This window comes from Microtus oregoni, unplaced genomic scaffold (genome assembly GCF_018167655.1).
Source record: "Microtus oregoni isolate MIOR12 unplaced genomic scaffold, Mior012 000006F_ref0000085, whole genome shotgun sequence".
Lineage (NCBI taxonomy): Eukaryota > Metazoa > Chordata > Mammalia > Rodentia > Cricetidae > Microtus > Microtus oregoni.
The window spans coordinates 13,098,651-13,119,976 of record NW_024543065.1 but is presented as its reverse complement, the minus strand read 5'-3'; positions in this window follow the sequence as shown (position 1 = coordinate 13,119,976).

The window sequence follows — 21,326 nt, the reverse complement described above, 5'->3', positions numbered from 1 at the left end:
ACTCTTAATGCTTAATGTTGTAGCTCTTAGACTTCTTTTTAAAAAGTTATTTATTTTATTTTTAGTTGTGTGTATGTGCGTGCATGCGCATCTGTAAAATCCAGAAGAAGGTGTCCCATCTCCTGGAGCTGTAGCTACAGGATAATGAGAGCTGCCAAATGTGGGTGCTGGGAACAGAGTTCTGATCTTCTTTGAGAGGACTATGGGATTACGATTGAAACTTTGTTGAACTCATAGATCTATTGGAGAAAAATGGTATCTTAATAGCTCTTCACATTTACAAACTTGGTATATCTCTGCATTCACTTTAATTTCTCTACAATGTTTTCTTTTTTTTTTAATAATTTTTTTTATTAAGAAAAGAAGAAAAAAAACATAAACAAAAAACAAGTTTCCACCTCCTCCCATCCTCCCATTTCCCTCCCCCTCCTCCCACCCTTCTCCCCCTCCTCCCACCCTTCTACCCCTCCCCCCACTCCTCTCCCCCTCCCTCTCCAGTCCACAGAGCAGTCCAGGTTCCCTGCCCTGTGGTAAGTCCTAGGTCCTCCCCCCTCCGTCCATATCTAGGAAGGTGAACATCCAAACTGGCTAGGCTTCCACAAAGCCAGCACATTAAGTAGGATCAAAACCCCGTGCCATTGTCCTTGGCCTCTCATCAGCCCTCATTGTTCGCCATGTTCAGAGAGTCCGGTTTTATCCCATGCTTTTTCGGTCACAGTCCAGCTGGCCTTGGTGAGCTCCCAGTAGATCAGCTCCACTGTCTCAGTGGGTGGGTGCAAGCCTCGTGGTCCCGACTTCTTTGCTCATGTTCTCCCTCCTTCTGCTCCTCATTGGGACCTTGGGAGCTCAGTCTCTACAATGTTTTCTAACAACACACATGGAAGTCACTGACATCTTTTGTTAAATGGACTGCTATATGTGTATCATTTACAATCTATTGGAAAGATTTTAATTTCATTTCTTAATGTTGCTAATGTATAAAAATTCAATAAACACACCTAATACGTCTAAAGTATAGATTAGATGTAGATTTTGTAGAATTTTACTTTTAGTAAATGGTTACAGCTTCTGTGAATGAAAAGCAGATGATTTCCTTCCTTTCCTCTTGCATCACACTTTTCTTTCTGTACGAGCCAGGACCTCCATCCAATACATTGCTAAATAGGGATGGTGGAGGTGGATACTCCTGCTTTGTGAGTTAGGACATTTTAAAAGTATGAAAAGAGGCCATTGGTGGCCTTTAATCCCAGCTCTTGGGAGGCAGAAACAGGCAGATCTCTGTGAGTTCAAGGTCAGCCTGGTCTACAGAGGGATTTTCGGACAGCCAGAACTGTTGTTACAGAGAGAAACCCTGTCTTGAAAAGGAAAGAAAAAAAGTTTAAAAAGAACAAAAAAAAAAATGTTACCCAAAAATTAATGTGACAGATGTTTCATTAAATATGCAGTTTAAGGAAATTGAAAAGGAAAAGTGTAGTGAGCCGGACAGGATCGCCATTACAAGATGGCGCCGACATCCTGTCTTGTTGGAAATAAACAACTCCAACAACTCCATATTTGGCTATGCCCTTGAGAGCTGCATGTGTCCCCCCCCCCCACCCCCCCCCCACCCCCCGCTTCCCGCATGCGCGGTGGATGAGGATCCTTGAGCCTATCCCGATGTGGTCTGGTGTCAGCTGTTGGTGGCAGCCAATCACAGGGCGACCCGTGTGCCATTTCCCTATTTAAGCAGCTGCCTAAGAGCCCTTCATCCCTTCGCTTCATGCTGTCTCTCCCCTTAGATCCTTGCCCCTTTGCTCCCTGCCCCTTCCCTTCATGCTCTCCCTGCCCTTCCCTTCCTGCCCCTTGTTTTCCTGCCCCTCTCGTTTCCTGCTCCCCATCAATCAAGGGTACTCCAGTAAAGCGTGATCTGAATGGAATCCTGGTGTGGTGGTTGTTCTTTCTCGCCGATCGAGAGGTCCGCCACAGAAAAGTATTTTAGACTGAAAGCATCCATATTTAATTGGTGTGTGCCCATGCGTATGTGTATGTGGTATGCTCCATTTGTGTATGTTTGTGTGATTGTGCACATATATGAACACGAGAGGTCGGTTCCTGGCTATTCCTCTAATGCTCTCCACATTATTTTTAAAAAACAGAGTCTTCCACTGAAACCAGGGTTCACAACAAGACTAGGTTGCCAGCAGCAGGGACCCTCCAGTCTCCATGTCCCCAGCGCTAAGATTTATAGGAGTATGTTACTATACCAAGCTTCTTATGGGATGCTGGGAATCTAAGTCCTTATGTTTGCACTGCAAGCCTTCGGTGGCTAAGCCATCTCCATATTCCAGATCATACTTTTAATCTTCTTTATTCCCTCACTAGCTAGGATAAGACTGATACTATATTGCTCCATCCCCAAGTTCTGTCTTCACATTGCTTTCCTACTTTCCCCTGAAATGTCTTTATTTCTCCTCTATTCTACAGGGATATTTTTATTTGTCAAGAAACTCTGAATTGATTTTATTTCCTGTCTTGACAGATTGAAGATGTTGTCACAGTATCTTTTTGGCCTCAGAGTTTAACGTGTCAGCAAACAATTGAAGCAGTATTTTCCTACACAATGTTATTTTCCTCTGCCTCACAAACACTACCTTATATTGATTTTTCAGGAACTTGAACACAACCAGCAGAGGCCTTTCCCTGTGTTGACTGTACGTGTAGCTTGCTGAAACATTCGGTCATTAAATTAGGGAAGTTTTATTTCCTTAAAGTATGCTTTTTCTTTTCTTCTTCTTTTTTGTTTGTTTGTTTGTTTGTTGAGACAGGGTTGTACTATAGCTTTGGAACCTGTCCTAGAACTAGCTCTTGCAGACCAGGCTGGCATTGAACTCACAGAGATCCGCCTGCCTCTGCCTCTTGAGTGCTGGGATTCAAGTCATACCCCACCACTGTCCAGCTAAAGTACTTTAAAAAGGCACAATCACTCACTTTCCATTCAGAGATTCCAGTTGTAAACTGATTTCTGTGCTGTGATAAGACATTCTGAACAAAAACAACTTGGGGGGAAAAAGGAGGTTATTTTAGATTATAGGTTACAGCGGGCTATCCAGGGAAGCCAGAGCAGGAGGAACTGAAGCAGAGGTCAAGAAGGAATGCTATTTATTGGCTTGTTCTTCCCTATGCATGCTCAGTAAGGTTTCTTAAGTAGCCCAGGACCACCTTCCAGGGGTGGCAGTGCACACAGTAGGATGGGCAGTCCCACATCTATCTGCAGTCAAGAAAACGACTCACAGGTATGCCACTGGTCAATGCAAGCAAGGCAACCCCTCAACTTTGGTTCCTATTCACAAGTCTAGGCTGCGCCCAGCTGACAGTTAAAGCTAACTGGGCAATGTGCAAGTCAGATATTTTGCTGTTCTTTTAGCAAATGAGGAGTATGCATTTGATGTTTTGCTCTCTTTCAGGTTAAATGATCAGTATTTACCCACCTTCAAGATTTATTGACTCTCTGTCATCTCTCTTTTGCTGTTACACCCACGTAGTGACTTTTAAAGTATGGCATCCTATATTTTTTCCATTAGAATTCTCCTTCAGTTTTCTTTTATGGTGTCTACATTTTTGCTGAAAATTCAAAAGCCCATCAAGAACATTCTATTGCTGGTCCTGAGTAATGTCTTCTGCAAAGGCATAGGCTATAACATCTATGCATTATTTTGTCTTCTAAAAATGGGTTGCCTTTTCCTTTTTGATTATATCAAGTACATTTGGATTAAATCCTGTGAATTGAAAAAAACAGTGTGTTGTAGAAACTCTCAATTCTTTGTATTTCTCAAAAAAAAAAGGTCTTTGTTTTCAACCAATTTACTTTTGACATGATTCAAGCTTCAGAAGCTGTGTCTCTGCAGCAGGGTGCAGCTCAGTTTCACTGTGTTATTACTTGAGATACTCACAACCTGTTAATACACATGTGTTTTAGGGCCAGCCAGAAATTTTGGTAGAATTAACAAATAGGATGTATAGTTTGACTTTTTAGTGTTTCTCTGGATTCCCTCTTCACTTTCTAGTAGTCAAGACTATCTGAACCTCTGTCTTCTGGTTATTCAAGCTTCTGGAATGCTAACTAGGCTTCAGAATGAGATGATGTTCCCTATTGTTCCTTGTCTAGAGGTTTGGGTCTGTACAACAGTAGTTCGGAACCTGTGGGTCGTGACCCATTTGTGGGTCACATATCAGGTATTTATTCACATTACAATGCATAATAGTTGCAAAATGACAGTTATGTAGTAGCAATGAAATAATTTTATGGTCAGGGTGTCACCACAACATGATGAATTTTATTAAAAGGTCGTAACATCAGGAAGGTTGAGAACCACTGTTCTACTACATCACGACCTGTTACTTATTCTACATTTCTATTGAATTCAGTGATATTTTATAATTTTATGAACTATTGAAAATCAAGAAAGGTTATGTGTAATATTTTAGAAGGGCAATCTCAATCATGACACAGATTGAGAAACACAAAATTTTTCATTATCTGTATAGAAAAGCACATTGCAGAGTGTGACTTGGCATAACAGGCATACCTAGCATCAGCAAGATGGCTCAGTAGGTAAGAGCATTTGATCCTAAGCTCAAAGGCCTGAGTTCTATCTGTGGGACCCATACAGTGGAAGGGGAGAACCGACTCCCTTGAGATGTCCTCTCCTCTCCATACACATGCTATGGAATGTACCCCCATATACAATGTATAATAAATTAATTAAACAATACTTTTTAAAACCAATAACTAAAGTACATATCTCACAAATACTGTCATTTTTCCACTTATAATCCTTACTACTAATTGTTCATAATGTCAGAATTAAGGAACACCAAAAGAAAGAATTTCTAGTCTTTTGGGGGGTATCTTCTACTTTATACTTATTATTTTAAGACAGGTTTAAAACCAATGACTTCTACTTCTTCCTTCATCTGTAGCTTTTAATAAGTTTTCCTACATTTTATTTCTTTTCCTTTCTCTCTCTCTCTCTCTCTCTCTCTTTCTTTCTTTTTTGATTTTTCAAGACAGGTTTTCTCTGTATAACAGTTCTGGCTGTCATGAACTCGCTTTGTAGACCAATTGTGCCTCAAACTCATGAAGACCCGCCTGCCTCTGCCTCCAGTGCTGGGATTAAAGGTGTGAACCACCTTGCCTTAACATTTTATTTCAATATTATTTGTGTCAGAGAACAATTTGAGGGAGTCAGTTTTCCCTTTCCACCGTGGGAAGGGGGAGTTCAAATTCAAGTCGTCAAGATTGGCAGAACATGCCTTAACCTGCTGTGCCAACTCACTGTGTCCCATGTGTAGTTACATACTGTTTGCTTATCTGTTGTGGGAGCTCTGTTTGTTTAGCCAATGACTTTTGGGGTGACTTGCCATAGACATGGTTGACTCTGGAAATAAGACCCCCCAAAATGGAGAAGGGTTTCGCAGGCTCTTTTGGGTGGTCGGAGCCAGAGCAAGCCTTGAAGTTGGTCCTCGTCGCCCTTGGATCAGCGGAGGCATCTACTTTGTCCTGTATTTGTGAGTTTGTTTATCCATTTCATCCCTTAATAAATTGTTTAATAGACTTTTGTGGATTCTCCTGTCACTTATCTTCTAACAAAGAGGATATTCTCAATGCAAACTAAGGGCAACTTTGTGAAGTAAATGATAGTAAATATTTCAGATTTGGAAGGCATTTTGTTTTTCATTCTTTTTTGTTGTTGTTCCCTTTTAAAATAATTCTTTAGAGTATATAAAACCATTCTTAATGTGAAAGGCTGTATGAAAACAGGGAGTTCTAGTTTACTCTTTCTGCATTCAACATTCTTACTGCATAGTGTGGCTGAAAAACAGACAACATGATGCATGTGAAAACAGGCTGGAAGTCACTGGAGAAGGGTGAGCTATTATAATAATAGAGAAAATGACCCATTTGTCATTCAGAGGGCTGCACAAAGGTCTGGGGAATTGAGCATAGCCAAATCAAGATTTGGTGGGAGAATGATGTAGGCAAACTCTAGGTCTTATCAGATGAATATGATAAGAAAGTCTATTTTCTGTATAATATGTATAAGCCCCTGTCCTAATTCCATGAGCAAGATTGGGATAAGAAAGTTCAGTATACAGAGCATTTTGAAATTTATTTTTCTAATTTTTATTTTATTTTTTTAAATTTTCAAGACAGGGTTTCTCTGTGTAGCCCTGGCTCTCCTGGAACTCACTCTGTAGACCACCAGGCTGGCCTCAAACCCACAGAGATCTGTTTGCCTCTACCTCTGATTGTTGGGACTAAGGTATGTTTTGCCACCATCTGGCTCATTTTCCAATGTTTCTAAAACCAGGCTTTAGCAAACAAATCTGGTTAGTCTCAGGTTGGAGGGGATATGTTGAGACCGTACCGTACATCTTAATCATCGTCAGCCAGGAACAAGCTATGTTGACTTACCATGACTAGATTCAGACATCCAGGTTGTCAGTGAATGAACTTCTCTCAGAGTTCCTAGCTTTCACTTTTATGTCATAGTTTTTCAACTGATTTTGGTTGGTTAGTTTAACAGTGAATGACCACACCCTGGGAGTCTTCATTGGTGCTTTTCAGTGGAAAAAAAAAAAACCTAAAAGAAGAATCAAGGGCTAGAACAACAACTCAGTAGTTAAGAGTATATGTGACTCTTACAGAGGACCCAAGTTTGGTTTCCAGTACCCATATCAGAGAACTCAAAAAAGCCCATAACTGTAGTACTGTAGTTCCAGGGAATTTGACCTCTCTCTCTCTCTCTCTTCTCTCTCTCTCTCTCTCTCTCTCTCTCTCTCTCTCTCTCTCTCATACACTTAAACATAAAAATAAAATCCTAAAAAGATTAAACCTAAATTTTCAGATGTTTTATTGATTATGATATTTTTAGGAGACATACACAAGCCACCTTTCTCAAAAATCAAGTTCTGTTTAATTCAGATTCACTGACATTGCTGACATCAGAATTTATCCTAATTTAATCCATTAACCCTTTAAATGGAAAGAAAGTATTTTTAAAATAGCACAGCATGGCTTGTGAAGAAGGGACTAAGAGTCTTGTGTATTCATGACTACTTCCAACAATCGGGAGTTTGCCACATCTCTGTATGCTGGCGCAGGTCACACACAGTCAGTACAGCGATGGTGGCACCACCATACTGGCCCAGTACTTAGGTGTAGAAAGCACTGTGACTTTGTAGTTTCATAGTATCTCTTAGTCATGTCTAGAATTGGAAGCAGATGGTTAGATAACGATGTGCATCACAGAGCGTGCTATTTAATCACATTACATGCATTGGCCAAGACTGTAACTTAACCATTGAGCACTGAGTCAACTGAGGAAGTACAGGAAGATTAAGATGAGCGCAAATAAGTATTAGGAGAAGGAAGAAACTGGACACTCTGTAGCCACAGCCCCTGTCATTCAGACATTAATGCAATCTGTCAGTAGAAGATTCAAATTTACTAATCAGAAGGACAATCTTAGGAGTGTGTTTCTCCATCACACAACCTACAGGCAATCTCACAGGAATTGCTAATGCCTATGACTTACATCCATCGGGATTTAAAAAAAAATAATATTTGGAAACTACCATTCAAAATGTAAAATTCAAAAACAAACTAAACCCTTTTAGCAAGTCTTCTTGACAGTCTTATAAGAAAGGCATAAAAAATTACTTGTATGAAATCAGGATTTCCTAAGTGGGCGTGGAACAAGACTGAGGCTCGTTAATTAATTTTTCCTATTCTTTTTCTGTTACTCATAACAATATTATACTATTACCATTTGTTATAGATTCTACTTTGAGTGGTGACTATCAGTTAATAAATATTTATTGTGCTGGGTGAATTTTCATCAACTGCAGACAGAAGAGTACTTTTCTCATGGAATTATAAATACATTATAAAATACATAACTAACAGAAGAATAATAATGTATTAACTCAGGTGGGTGGATCCTTGGGGAATCAAATAAAAGAAGAGAGGCCTGGGATGAAGCGGAGAGAGTGGTGATGGGGGATTGTAGTAATAAGGGCGGCAGGGCTGCGTCCCCAGCACCCTGGCTGCCTGCTCGGCTAGCTTATGCCCCGAAATAACAACACACAAACTGTATTCATTTAAACACTGCTTGGCCCATTCTCTTCTAGGCTAATTCTCACATATTAATTTAGCCCATTTCTAATCATCTGTGTGTAGCACCCCAAGGTGCGCTTACCGGGAAGATTCTAGCCTATGTCCATCCTGGGTCGGAGCTTCATCCCGGGAGCGGGGCATGGCGTCTCTCTCAGGCATCTGCTCCCGAGAGAGCAGAGCTGTGGAGTCTCTGCGCTCACTTCCTCTTCCTACCAGCATTTTGTTCTGTTTACTCCTCCCACCTATCCTCTAACCAATAAAATGGGCCAGGGCAGTTCCTTTATTAGCCAATGACCTTCCTCCATCATTTCCCCTTTTTCGGTTTAAACAAAAAAAAAAGGCTTTAACTTTAACATAGCAAAATTACATATAACAAAACAGTTATCAAGTAAAAGTTACAATAATCTTTATCATAACTAAGGAAAACTATAACTATAACTAACTATTCTTAACTCCATCAAAGACTCCAGAAAGATACAATACTACCTAAGCAAACAAGAAAAAAGCAACTTTTAAAACTCTAGAAATGACAGAGACATCTCGCTGCCTGGACAGTCACCCAAAGTTCCTCTGTATCGTTGGGGCATCCATCTTCAGCCTTCAGGCCCATGGTATCCAGCAGACATTTCCATAAGGCAGGAAAATTCAAAGGCAGTTCAGTCACTATCTACTGTGTCCTGCAGAATGTCTCGCAGACTCTTTCATGAATCAGGAACCCCGAAAGATCATCTCACCTTAGGCAAGTTCAGTAGTCCCCTCTCTGCGGGTTCTCTGTGTCCAGTTTATGCAATAGTCCAGGCAAGAGCAGTTTCTTGCCCAAATGGCTATCAAACTCCATAAGGTGCCTCTTCGATGCCCATCTTCCTCTTGAAGTACATTGGTGCTGCCAGGAGCAGAGTGTCTCATTGTCATGAAAAGTCCTCAGTTATTAAAATATTAAATGTCCTATTCTGTAATCTTTGAAAGACATGAAAAATGTCTATCTAAAATATATCTCTATATATCTAGAAAATCTAACTAACATGACTACAAGCTTTACTATTATCGATGATTATCCATTAACAACCTATATTTCTTAATTATACAGTACATATTTAAATGAACTACACAATCACAATACCTTAATCAAAATCAGAAACACTTATACATATAACAAAATTGACCTTAAATCTCTATCAATAAAGCAAAATCTATACTAATGCGAATTATTCATACCTATATCATATCCCCCTTTAAATGTAAAAGGACGCTTATAAACCATATTTGGGAACATGGGCGCAGTTTTTTTCTCTCCAAACTGCTTCCTGCTGTATGGGGGCGTCGTTAATTAGGTCTTTCATGGTATAACCTGTGTGCTAGTTTCATCTCAGTTGGCAGTTGAGCGAAGCAGTTTTTTGAAGGCGTGCACAGGAACCATTCAGGAGGACGTGGTCCATCATACCAAATCGGAATAGAAGAAATGAACAGCGTCTCATCCTCTGTGAAAACAAAATAAGAAACTCCTTTCCAAAGCATCATGTCCTTAGATCCAAATTTCAAATTCAAGGCATTTTCAAAATATCTATGTTGGATTAGTTCAGCAGCATTTATAAATAAATATCTTTTAGCATCTGTTGCTCCTTCCTCAGCGTTTAAATAATTTAAAGAGAGCATAATAGCATACAGTATCAAGATTCTCTGTGTATTTTCCATCTTTGTACAGCTTTGTTTTAACCTCTATTTCGTTTATTTTTACTTTTAACTCTTTGCTTTTTGAGATAGGTTCTCTGTATCTTTGACCTGAAGTAACTCTGTAGACCAGGCTGTCTTTGAACTCTCAGAGATCCGCCTGTCTCTGCCTCCCAGGCATTCGGGATTAAAGGTGTACACTGCTACACCTTGAACTCACAGAGATCTGTTTGTCTCTGCCTTCTAGGCACTGGGATTAAAGGCGTGTGCTACCACACACAACTCTCTTCCTTTTTTTTGTTTTTTTTTTTACTTTAAGAACTTCAACTTTTAGTCTGCATATATTTTTAACACACTTTAAACCATTCAGAAATTTTCTCTGTCTTTGAATCTCTCTTTACTGTATATCTCTCTTTTTCTGACCACACGAGTCTTTAATTTACCAAGCAATATCAGTAGGATTAAAGGTGTGGCTTTGCCGGCTGGATCCAGCCCATTCCTTAGCTTTCCAGCCTCATGGCTGAGGTACTGGCTGTAGCCAGCAAGCGAGCTTCAGCAGCCTGTGCTTGCAAACCGCACAAACCGCCTGCGTAAGAGTCAGAGTTTGTCCTGGCAGGACAGCCCAGAAAGCCGGCATTTTTAAAGGGCGCAGCTTTCTTCCTGCTATGGCTGAAAACCGAAAAGCATGCGTTCAGCTTTTCGTCAACACCGTTTAAGTGTTTCGTGGCAGGACCTCTTAATGAGCTGCAGGCTTTGCAGCTAAAGCTGAGTCAGGAAGCTTCTCTTAGAAGAAAGCGCATGCTTGCCTCTAACAAGCAGAGCAGACCCGAGAACACAGCGAGTCTAGTTGCCATCAAACAAATCGTAGCACTTTACTCCAAATGCTCTATTCAAAAGCTCTGTCTCCCGCAGGAGCCAGACAGAGATCTCAATGGCGACACAGCCCCAGGAAGTCGTGCTTTAAAATGACACAGCGTTTTTTCTGCTACTGTTGCCGAATCAGGGAATCTCTCTACAGCACGCCACCAACAAAGAGCAAAAATCTGTGTTAAACTCTCTCTCCCTTATTTTTAAGCCTTCTCAGGTTTTTTAAGTGGGTTTAGTCCATCACGTGGGGCGCCATTCTGTAGTAATGAGGGCGGCAGGGCTGCGTCCCCAGCACCCTGGCTGCCTGCTCGGCTAGCTTATGCCCCGAAATAACAACATACAAACTGTATTCATTTAAACACTGCTTGGCCCATTCTCTTCTAGGCTAATTCTCACATATTAATTTAGCCCATTTCTAATCATCTGTGTGTAGCACCCCAAGGTGCGCTTACCGGGAAGATTCTAGCCTATGTCCATCCTGGGTCGGAGCTTCATCCCGGGAGCGGGGCATGGCGTCTCTCTCAGGCATTTGCTCCCGAGAGAGCAGAGCTGTGGAGTCTCTGCGCTCACTTCCTCTTCCTACCAGCATTTTGTTCTGTTTACTCCTCCCACCTATCCTCTAACCAATAAAATGGGCCAGGGCAGTTCCTTTATTAGCCAATGACCTTCCTCCATCAGGGGATGATCTGGAATGGCTTAGGAAGGTGTTTCTAACAAACAGTCTTTTGCACAGAAACCTGAAGAAAGTTGGTCTTTGGGTTTTTTAGTTATGTTTCCCACTTCTGGGAAATGTTGTAGTAGGAGCGGTGGGCTGCGTCCCCGGCACCGGCTGCCTGCACGGCTAGCTTTACCCAAAATAATTACACGGAAACTGTAATTCTTTTAAACACTGCCTGGCCCATTAGTTCCAGTTTCTTATTGGCTAGCTCTTACATATCGATCTAACCCATTTCTAATAATCTGTGTAGCTCCACAAGCTGGTTTACCAGGAAAGATCTTAACCTGCGTCTGTCTGGAGTGGGAGAATCAAATAAAAGAAGAGAGGCCTGGGATGAAGCGGAGAGAGTGGTGATGGGGGATGATCTGGAATGGCTTAGGACTCCCTGACTCGGCTTCTTTCTCCCAGCATTCTGTTCTGTTTACTCCGCCTACCTAATTTTATGTCCTATTAAAGGGCCAAGGCAGTCTCTTTATTTAACCAATGAAATTAACACAAAACAGAAGACTCTCCCCCATCAGAGAAAAATACCTGACCAACGGAATGTCAGGAAGGGAGGGCTTACTTTCATTCATAGTTTGAGACTATAGTTCACCAATACAGCATGAAGGGCAGAGAAAGAGGTTCTTTTCTGTATTCCAGCTCTGAATTTCAGAGTATGGGACAGTGCCACCCACATTTAGGGTAGGTCTTCCTTCCTTAGAAACAGCTCCATCAGAGTCCAAATCCTGCCATGCCTATAGTGAAGATGAAACATCACGAGGTGAGGAGCTAGTGTCAACACACAGGACACAGATTAAAGAACTGAAGATAGAGCAGGATGGGATGCTTGAGGAAGAGGAAGAAGCCGATTAAGGTATGTGCAGTATTACGGAAGAGTAGGACAAAGGTGGTGGGGAAAATGTCTACCACACAAAAGGCAAGAAGACTTTGGATCACACCCTGGGATACAGGAAGCCTTTGACCATTGGTATCCTTTCCCATTTCCTATTCCATCACGACTTAACATAGTCGCAAGAAGTCTTTTCTTCATGGCCCTCTGAGACTCCATTCCCTAACACATATTTGAAGTTGCCAACATATGTAGTTTTCTTAAACCCAGACTGGATCATGATTCTCTGGTTAAAAGCATTCTACAACAAAAGACCTTCGAAATTAAACCCAAATCACTCCAAAGGTAATCAAGCCTACATCATCATAGTCTCTGAAGAATACAGAAGATATAAAGAATGCATTTCAGAGAACTTACAAAGACTGGACAGAGGCAGGTCCTGAGTAAGAGATAATTTGGTACTGTGGGATTAGAAATCATAGAGAGTGGTTTTCTCTTGATGTAAAGTAAGCTGTGTTACTCTAGAAGATCTGTACAGTCCAAGCACTTCAGAAGGTTCTCTTATTGAGGTAGGACGGATGCACATGGAATTATGCAGTAAGGTAGGATCTTAATCCAAACTAACTACCATCCTTATGAGACGAGGGAAAGAGACACTGATAGACAGATGGCCATATGATGCCAAAGACAGAGATGGGAGTAAACCATCCACAAGGCAAGTGCTTAGTCAGTGTTCTGTAAAGAGACAACATGACCACTGAGACTCTTACAAAGAAAAGGATTTAGTTGGGGTTGGCTTACACTTTCCAAGGTTTAGTCCATTATCATGATGAGAAGCATGGCGTCACACAGGCAGACATGGTGCTGGAAAAGAAGCCAAGAGTTCTTCATCTGGATTCGCAAGCAGCAGGAAGAAGATACTGGACCTGGCTTAGACTCTTGAAACTTCAAAGCCTGCCCCTAATGACATACTTTCTCCAAGAAGGCTACAGCTCTTAATCCCTCCCAAGTAGTGCCACTCTCTGGTGACCAAGCATTCAAATGTATGAGCCTATAAGGGACATTCTAATTCAAATGGTCACAATAAAGAATGTCAAGGATCATTAGCACCACCAAAGGCTAGAGGAGGGAAGGGAATATAACCTCCAGTACTTGGGTTTCAGCCAACATTGTGATTCTAGACTTGTAATCTCAGAACCACAGATTTCTAGAACTTTGAGGCCTTTTGTTTACTGCAGCACTTACCTTGGTTACTACTGTGAGAGCCTTGGGAAGGTGTTTTAGATAAAGAGGCAGTAGCTTGGTCTTTGCCAAAAGACATAGCACATACTGACCTGTCAGGTTAGGAACTAGAAACGTAAATACCCCCAGCACTTTCATCACTTGTCAGTCATTTCCCTTGGATAAACTGAAAGAGAGGGGGCTAGGGAAGTTTCTGACCTGTGATGTTGTAGGCCAATATCCAGAAAAACACAGGGTAGACATTAGAAGAAATGGGATCTAGAACAGTCAACACAACTATCCTGCCCAAAGTCTCTAGTGCCATGATATTTTGTTTGTTTTTTAACAAATAGAGCTTGCTTGAAGATCAGAGTGCAGAGCTAAGCCACTAGAGGCCAGGTGATGGTGTGTAGTAAGGAGCGCAGCCCCTTGTTCCATCCTTCCCCGCTAGCTTATACCCAAAATAATCACACAGAAATTGTATTAATTAAATTACTGCCTGGCCCATTGTATCTAGCCTCTTCTTGGCTAACTCTCTCATATTGATTTAACCCATTTCCATTAATGTGTATCGCCACTTGACTGTGGCTTTCCGGTATGAGTCTAACCAGCATCCGTCTGTCTCAGGCAAGAGAATCATGGCATCTACCACACTGCCTTCTTTCTCCCAGAATTCAGTTCTGTCTTTCCTGGCTACCTGAGTTCCACCCTATCAATTAGGCCAAGGCAGTTTCTTTAATAACCCAATGAAAGCAACACAAATACAGAAGGACCTCCTACACCATTTTCCCTTTTCTGTTTAAACAAAAAGAAAGGCTTTAACTTTAGCATAGTAAAATTACATATAACAGAACAGTTATCAAGCAAGAATTACAGTTATAATATTTATATATATTTTATCTTTTATCATAACTAAGAAAAACTATAACTATCTATCTATTCTTCAACTCCATCAAAGACTCCAGAAGGATATAATATTACTGAAGTAAACAGGAAGTACATTGTGAGCAGCTTCTAAAACTCTAGAAATGACAGAGACATCTTGTTGCCTGGACAGTCACCCAAAGTTCTTCTGTACCGTTGGGGCATCCATCTTCAGCCTACAGGCCCATAGTTTACAGCAGACTTTTCCATGAAGCAGGAACTTTCAAAGACAGTTCAGTCACTTTCTTTTGTATCCTGTAGAATGTCCCACAGACTCTTTCATGAATCAGGAACCCCGAAGGATCATCTCACCTTTAGGCAAGTTTAGCAGTCCTCTCTCTGTGGGTTCTTTGTGCCCAGTTTATGCAACAGTCCAGGCAAGAGCAGTTTCCTGCCAAAATGGCTATCAAACTCCATAAGGAGCCTCTTTGATGTCTATCTTCCTCTTGAAGTAGCTGGTGCTGCCAGAAGCAGACATGTCTCATTGTCATAAAAAGCCCTAAGTTATTAAAGTATTTTAAATGCCATATTCTATAGTCTTTGAAAGATATGAAGAATGCCTATCTGAAATATATCTATGCACATCTAGAAAATCTAACATGACTACAAACTTGACTATTATAGATGATTATCTATTAACCTATATTTCTTAATTATACATTAATTAATTATACATTATTAATTATATTTCTTAATTAAATGAGCTACACAATCACAACACTTTAATCAAAATTAGAAGTACATATACATATAACAAGATTGACCTTAAATTTATATTAATAAATCAAGATTTATACCAATGTAAATTATTCATATCTATATCAATAGTGTTCACACTTTTAATGACATTACTTGGGAGTCCTACGCCTTTAATCCCAGCACTAGAGAGGTGGAGACAGGAAAGGATATGGCTGGGAAGAGAGAGGAATATAAGGCAGGAGAAGACAAGAACTCAGTGCAGTCTGAGTTTTGGTGGAGACAATTGGAGTCTGAGGACACAATCTGAGGAGGCAGTCTTAGGACAGGATCACCCCATTTGGTCTGAGAATTTGGTAGAAGTGAAAGGTTTCTCTAGTGGCTGGTTGCATCTGACTCCGGGCTTTATTTAGAACAACTAGATTTTGTGTTATGCTGTAGATACTTTTACGTCATCTGCATGCTTTGCAAACAAACATGATCAGTACCTAGAGCTACTGCTAGCTGCCACTGGAGTCATCTTACTTGCTGTCACTGTGGGCTCATTCATGCAGTCTTATTTTTTAATGATTTGCTGCCTTTCCACCTTCTCCAACATCATACAATTTGCCATGATAGAAGTCACTAAGAACTGATATTCCCACGGGACTGAGTATATAGTTTAATGTTCACACCCACAGAACCTGATGTCTTCATTGCCTTTGTAGCTTTCTCTTCTTAATTGTAAGATTCTTCAGGACTCTGATTGAGTTATCATCACCAAATATGAGCCCTATCTATGCATTAAGACATTATGTACAAAAGACATATGAGCAAGTTGATTGAATAGGAAGTTATGATTCTAGTAATGAGATGAACTCTAGAGCAATTCAGTTAGATTTGCCCATTTTGCAGAAGTGAAAACTGAGGCCTGCAGAGTGCAAGCAAATGGCTAGCTAATAGAAAACAGGACTGGGTTGGAGACAAACCTACTTACCTTGGCAGTTATACCACAGGATAACAGAACCTAAGTGATTCCCCTAAAGTTCACTGGAGCTGCATCAGAGTCATATAAATACCAGAAAATGTAAATGAGTCATGAATGTGTGAATAAAAAGCTGTTTTTGATACTTACATATTGAGAAATTTAAATAAAAGTATTTGAGAAAATATTTTGAGCTATATTGATGCCACAGTATTTGAGAAACAGCTTGTGGCATTTAACATCCCCCAAAGGCAGCTGGGTTTTTCCCATTCCAACTTGGTAGCAGCGTGTTAAAAGATAAATAGATAAAAATTATTTGGCATAAATTTAAAATAAATTTAGCTCGATGGCTTAAGCTGTTGGCTTAAAAACTTCCAGAACCATTTAATTCTCTTGCTAGATTTTTGTCAAGCAAAGGATCATAACTAATTTCAAGTAGCCATTAAACCAGAAATGAAGGAGCTTCTTTCCTAGACCACCTGAGAAAATGACCTTTCCATTGTGACAAGAACCATGTCCCTTCATATTTTACTGTCTTTATCTTGAATTGGCAGGTACCCTATCTTCCCAGGGACCCCTTTCTACTTGGGACAAAAAAAAAGGTAAATGAAAACCTAAAAGGACCAATGAATTTCTGCTTTTCAAAGAATTGTAATTCAGGAGGTTTCCAAGAGAATTTTTGAGATAAAGAATTCTCTAGATGGACACAGAACTTAGCAATGCAGCCTGCTGTCAGCCATGATTTATCACAATGAGGAGAAAATATGGATAAAAAGCATCTGTAATAAAGACAAATAGAGCAGTTGGATTCAGGCAGAGTCACCTACTGTCCTCTGCTGGAGGGATTGGCAGAGACCATGCTCCGATCTTTCAGAATTGATATATAACAATGTGGATAGAACATGGCGAGCCATATGGCCAACTACTCAAGACTTATGAGGCTTGATTAGAATGTGTTTGCACTTAAGTTATTTTCCAAGGTATCCTTGAAGACAAAAGATATTTCTAATAATAATACTCATGACCAAGCAACAGTAGTAGCCTATATGGTGCCCAAAAGATTATATAGCAATTTCTTTAAGAATTTTCAATGCTACATCATGCTCCTGCAAGTTTATTATAGTTCTTCAGGTCCTCTTGTTATACAATTTGGAGACTGCAATTCCACATGATGCTTAAGTCACTATAGACTTTTTGCCATGGCTTCTTTCTAAACGTATGCAGCAGGTTGGGTGCCAGGGTTCCGTATTTAGATAAAACACAATTCAGACAGTTTGGTATTTTCATATTGAACAAAGTCAATAATGAAGGAAAAATTAAAAAGAGGATTATTTTCTTCATTGAACAAATTAGTAAATTTAGTTTCCCAGAGTTGTATAACGAGATGTAGCAGTCGTATCTGCTGAATCATAGTCAAAAAAGCAAAGAAGCAGGCCTGTTTGCCTTCATATGACATGCATGTAAACAGCTATCTTTAATGCCTAGCCCATTTTTTTTTTTTGCTGTTCGTATGGATGAAACTGTTTCACTCTTCCTTAAGAAAAAAAAGTTTCCCCATTGTATACATTATAAATGCAGAAACAGAACTTGTCAGCATGAACTGAAAAATCTTAACTGACTTGAGTTTAGCTGATCAGAATACTATTATGAATAGTTAGGTAAAGAGAAAACTCAGGAAAGTTGAGGAAGGGATACAGTCTTTGATGGTTTGAGTAAGAGTCACTCAGCAATTAAGAGTACTGGCTGCTTTTCTAGAGGTCCTGAGTTCAATTCCCAGCAACTACATGGTAGCTGACACCCATCTATAGTGGGATTGATGCCCTCTTCCTGCATAAAGTTATACATGCAGACAGCACTCACACACACAAAAATAAATCAATAAATAATCTTAACTTGAATGCTCAGTCATCAGGGAGTGGCACTAACTGAGAAAGATTAGGAGGATTAGGGGGCTGGGGGTGAGGCCTTCTTAGAGGAAGTGTGACACTCACCAGGGGAAGGGGTATTAAGTGGGGTTGAGCATTGAGGTTTCAAAAGCCCATGCCAGCCCCCTTCTTCCTTCCTCCCTCCCTCCCTCCTTCCCATTCCCCTCTTTCTCAGCTACTTCTCCAGCACCATAACTGCCTCCCTGCCACCATATTCTCTGACACGACAGTGATGTGGGAGTGTCATATATCAATCTGTTGATTTCATTGGTTAAGTAATAAACAAACTGCTTGGGCTCATAGCTTAGAACATAGGTGGGTGGAGTAAACAGAACAGAATGCTGGGAGGAAGAGGAAGTGAGGTAAGACCCCTCAGACAAGAGACGGACAGCTCTGCTCTCTGGAGCAGAGACACCATGCTCCCGGCTCCTGGGCAGACACATGTGATGAAGCTCCGACCCAGGATGGACGTAGGCTAGAATCTTCCCAGTAAGGGCACCTAGCCGTGCTACATAGAATATTAGAAATGGGCTAGTCCAGGTGCGAGAGTTAGCCTAGAAGAGGCTAGATAGAAATGGGCCAAGCAGTGATTAAAAGAATACAGTGTCCGTGTAATTATTTCGGGGCATAAGCTAGCCAAGCAGCCGGGGTGCTGGGAACGCATCCCCGCTGCTCCTATTACTACACGATGATGATGGACTAAGCCTCTGAAATTGTACACAAGCTCCCAATTAAATGCTTCCTTTCATATGAGCTGCTGTGGTCGTGGTGTCTCTTCAAGGCAATAGAACAGTGACTAAGACACTGTCACGACCCTAACCTCAGGGACAGAAAACCACATCATGAAGATTTAATGATTTATCGCTGGACGGGGCTTGACAGTGAAGGATTTCTTTCTCTTTTCTAATTTAAAAAGCATGCCCCTGAATTTAATTTGTGATGGAAAATAGTAAACAATCTTTAGACCATTTGGAGAAGGAGATTATCTTATACCCACCAGGTCACTCAGAGTATAAGTCCGTGACAAATATTTTTGATAATGTGTGCTAAAAGCCTTCAAAATATATCTACTGTTTTCAGTAGCAATTTTATTCTTAGGAGTTTATGGCATAATTAGAGTAAAAATGCAAATAAAAGCTACACTAAATGTTAGTAAGATATTAATATTACGAACATGATATATTTACTGAGATTATAAATTAGCTATTTTGATACAGTGTAATACATATGACACAGAGTATACACAGAATGATATTAAATGGTCACAGATCATAACAACTTACAAGTACAGAAATGCAAATGTGTACAGGACACATTATTACATAATAAAGGCACAGAAACCAAACAAAAAATAAACAAAACCACACTCTACAAGTTCATATGTATATTATTTTTAATTAAAATATTTATTTATTTAATTATTTTTATATGAATGGATGTTTTGCCTGTATGTATAAATGTGCATCAAATGTATATCCGGTACGAGTCCAGAAGAGGGTGTTGACACCCTGAAATTGAAGTTACAGCAGTCAGGTATGAGCTATCAGGTGGCTGCTGGAAATCGAACCCAGGTCCTCAGCAAGAGTAGCCAGTGCTCTTAACTATCAAGGCATCTCTGTAACCCTGCCCATTTATAGTTTATAAACAAAGACACAAATAAAAGAACAATGCATTCCAGTGTGTTAAAGTTACTGTAGTGGTTATTTGGGGTTGTGATAATTGGTAACCAGCTTCTTCTTCCTCCTACCCTATCCTTCCTCTCTCCTCTTTTCCTCCCCCCTCTCTCCCTTGTCTGCTCTCTTTCTCCCTCTTCTTACCTTCTTCTGTTTTCTAAGAGTGTGGGCATGCATTGTGCTATTTCACATTTTTGTAGAGATGGCAATGTTTGCTTTTCTTGCTAACTTTTTCATAAATTTTCCTCTTTGGAATGTTCGTTTCTCTCTTTTTCTTTTCCTTCTTCTTTGCCTCCTCCTCTTCGTCTTTTTCTTCTTCGTTTTTCCAGACAGGGTTTCTCTATGTAGCCCTGGTTGTCCTGGAACTCCCTTTGTAGACCAGGCTGACCTTGAACTCTGTCAGAGCAAACTAGCTCTGTTTCCTGAATGCTGGGAATAAAGGCAAGTGCCACCACTGCCCGGCTGGATTTTTCTTAAGGTGTTTAGGTGGGAAAAGAAGACAGAGCCCTTTGTATTTCTCTTAAGCATTCAATGTCCCTTTTCTTCATAATTCCAAAGTCTCTTCTGAAGACACTGAGGAAAAGCAGAAAAACAGGCGAGGAGGACCCGGGTCCACCGTGTGGCTGAGAAGTGGATAGAAAGACATTCCCACTCCTTCGGCTGTTTCAGGAACCAAAGTCTAGTTAAATAACTGGTTTCCTCGTGGCTCTTTCAATAGTTAAGGGACTGTTCTGTGGACAGAAAAATCCACTATTTGACATACAATGGTTACAATATCTTTCCACAACAGTTCCGAAGAATCTTATTTTAGCTTTTATATACACAACTAAAGTGATTTAGTTTTTAATTAAGTTATCACGTCTTTTTTTCCAATTAGCTAATTTTGTTTTTACATAGTCTAATATATGACTAAAAGTTTTCAGGAGAGCTCCAAACAAGCCATATTTAAAGGCCAGGAGAAGAAAGGTGCAACAGAAAACATTTAGTAATGACAAAAAATCTCACTGACAACAGCAGTCATAAGGCTCTGGATCAGACCTTGAATTCTGAGCCAGAGTTCAGATCTTAAAGGCAGAGGCTAGTGGGAGCTGCTCAGCTCAGGTTAGGGCATGCTGAAAGTTGAAAGTGGTACAGGGAGACACTAATGACACTTTTGTTGCAATTAACAGCCACATACAATTTGTCTGCTGATGGACTGAGCTGGGACAATATTAACTTCATGGTATGTCTATGGAATTCCCTCCATATAGTAACTATATTTTCTATCGAGATAGTTCCAGGACAGGAACCAAAAAGCTACGGAGAAATCCTGTCTCGAAAAATCAAAAAAAAAAAAAAAAAAAAAAAGAAGAAGAAATTTTATCTCTACAATTATCACTGGCACTTTATGAATTTAGAAGAAACTGAGGGGGATAAAAAAAAACAACAACCCACTTTTATAGCCTCTGTATGTAGCAAGCACTGAGACAGAGTCCAAAACCTAGACCATCAGGAAGCCACATATGACTCCACATTCAGAACTTTTTCTTCCTTCAGTTTTCTCAGGCCCTATGTGTATATTTACAAGCCAATACTGGGCACAATGTCAAACTTTCTTGTAAGACTATGTTTTGGGCAGGTCGGTGGTGGTGGTGTACGCCTTTAAACCCAGTACTCGGGAGGCAGAGGCTGGCGGATCTC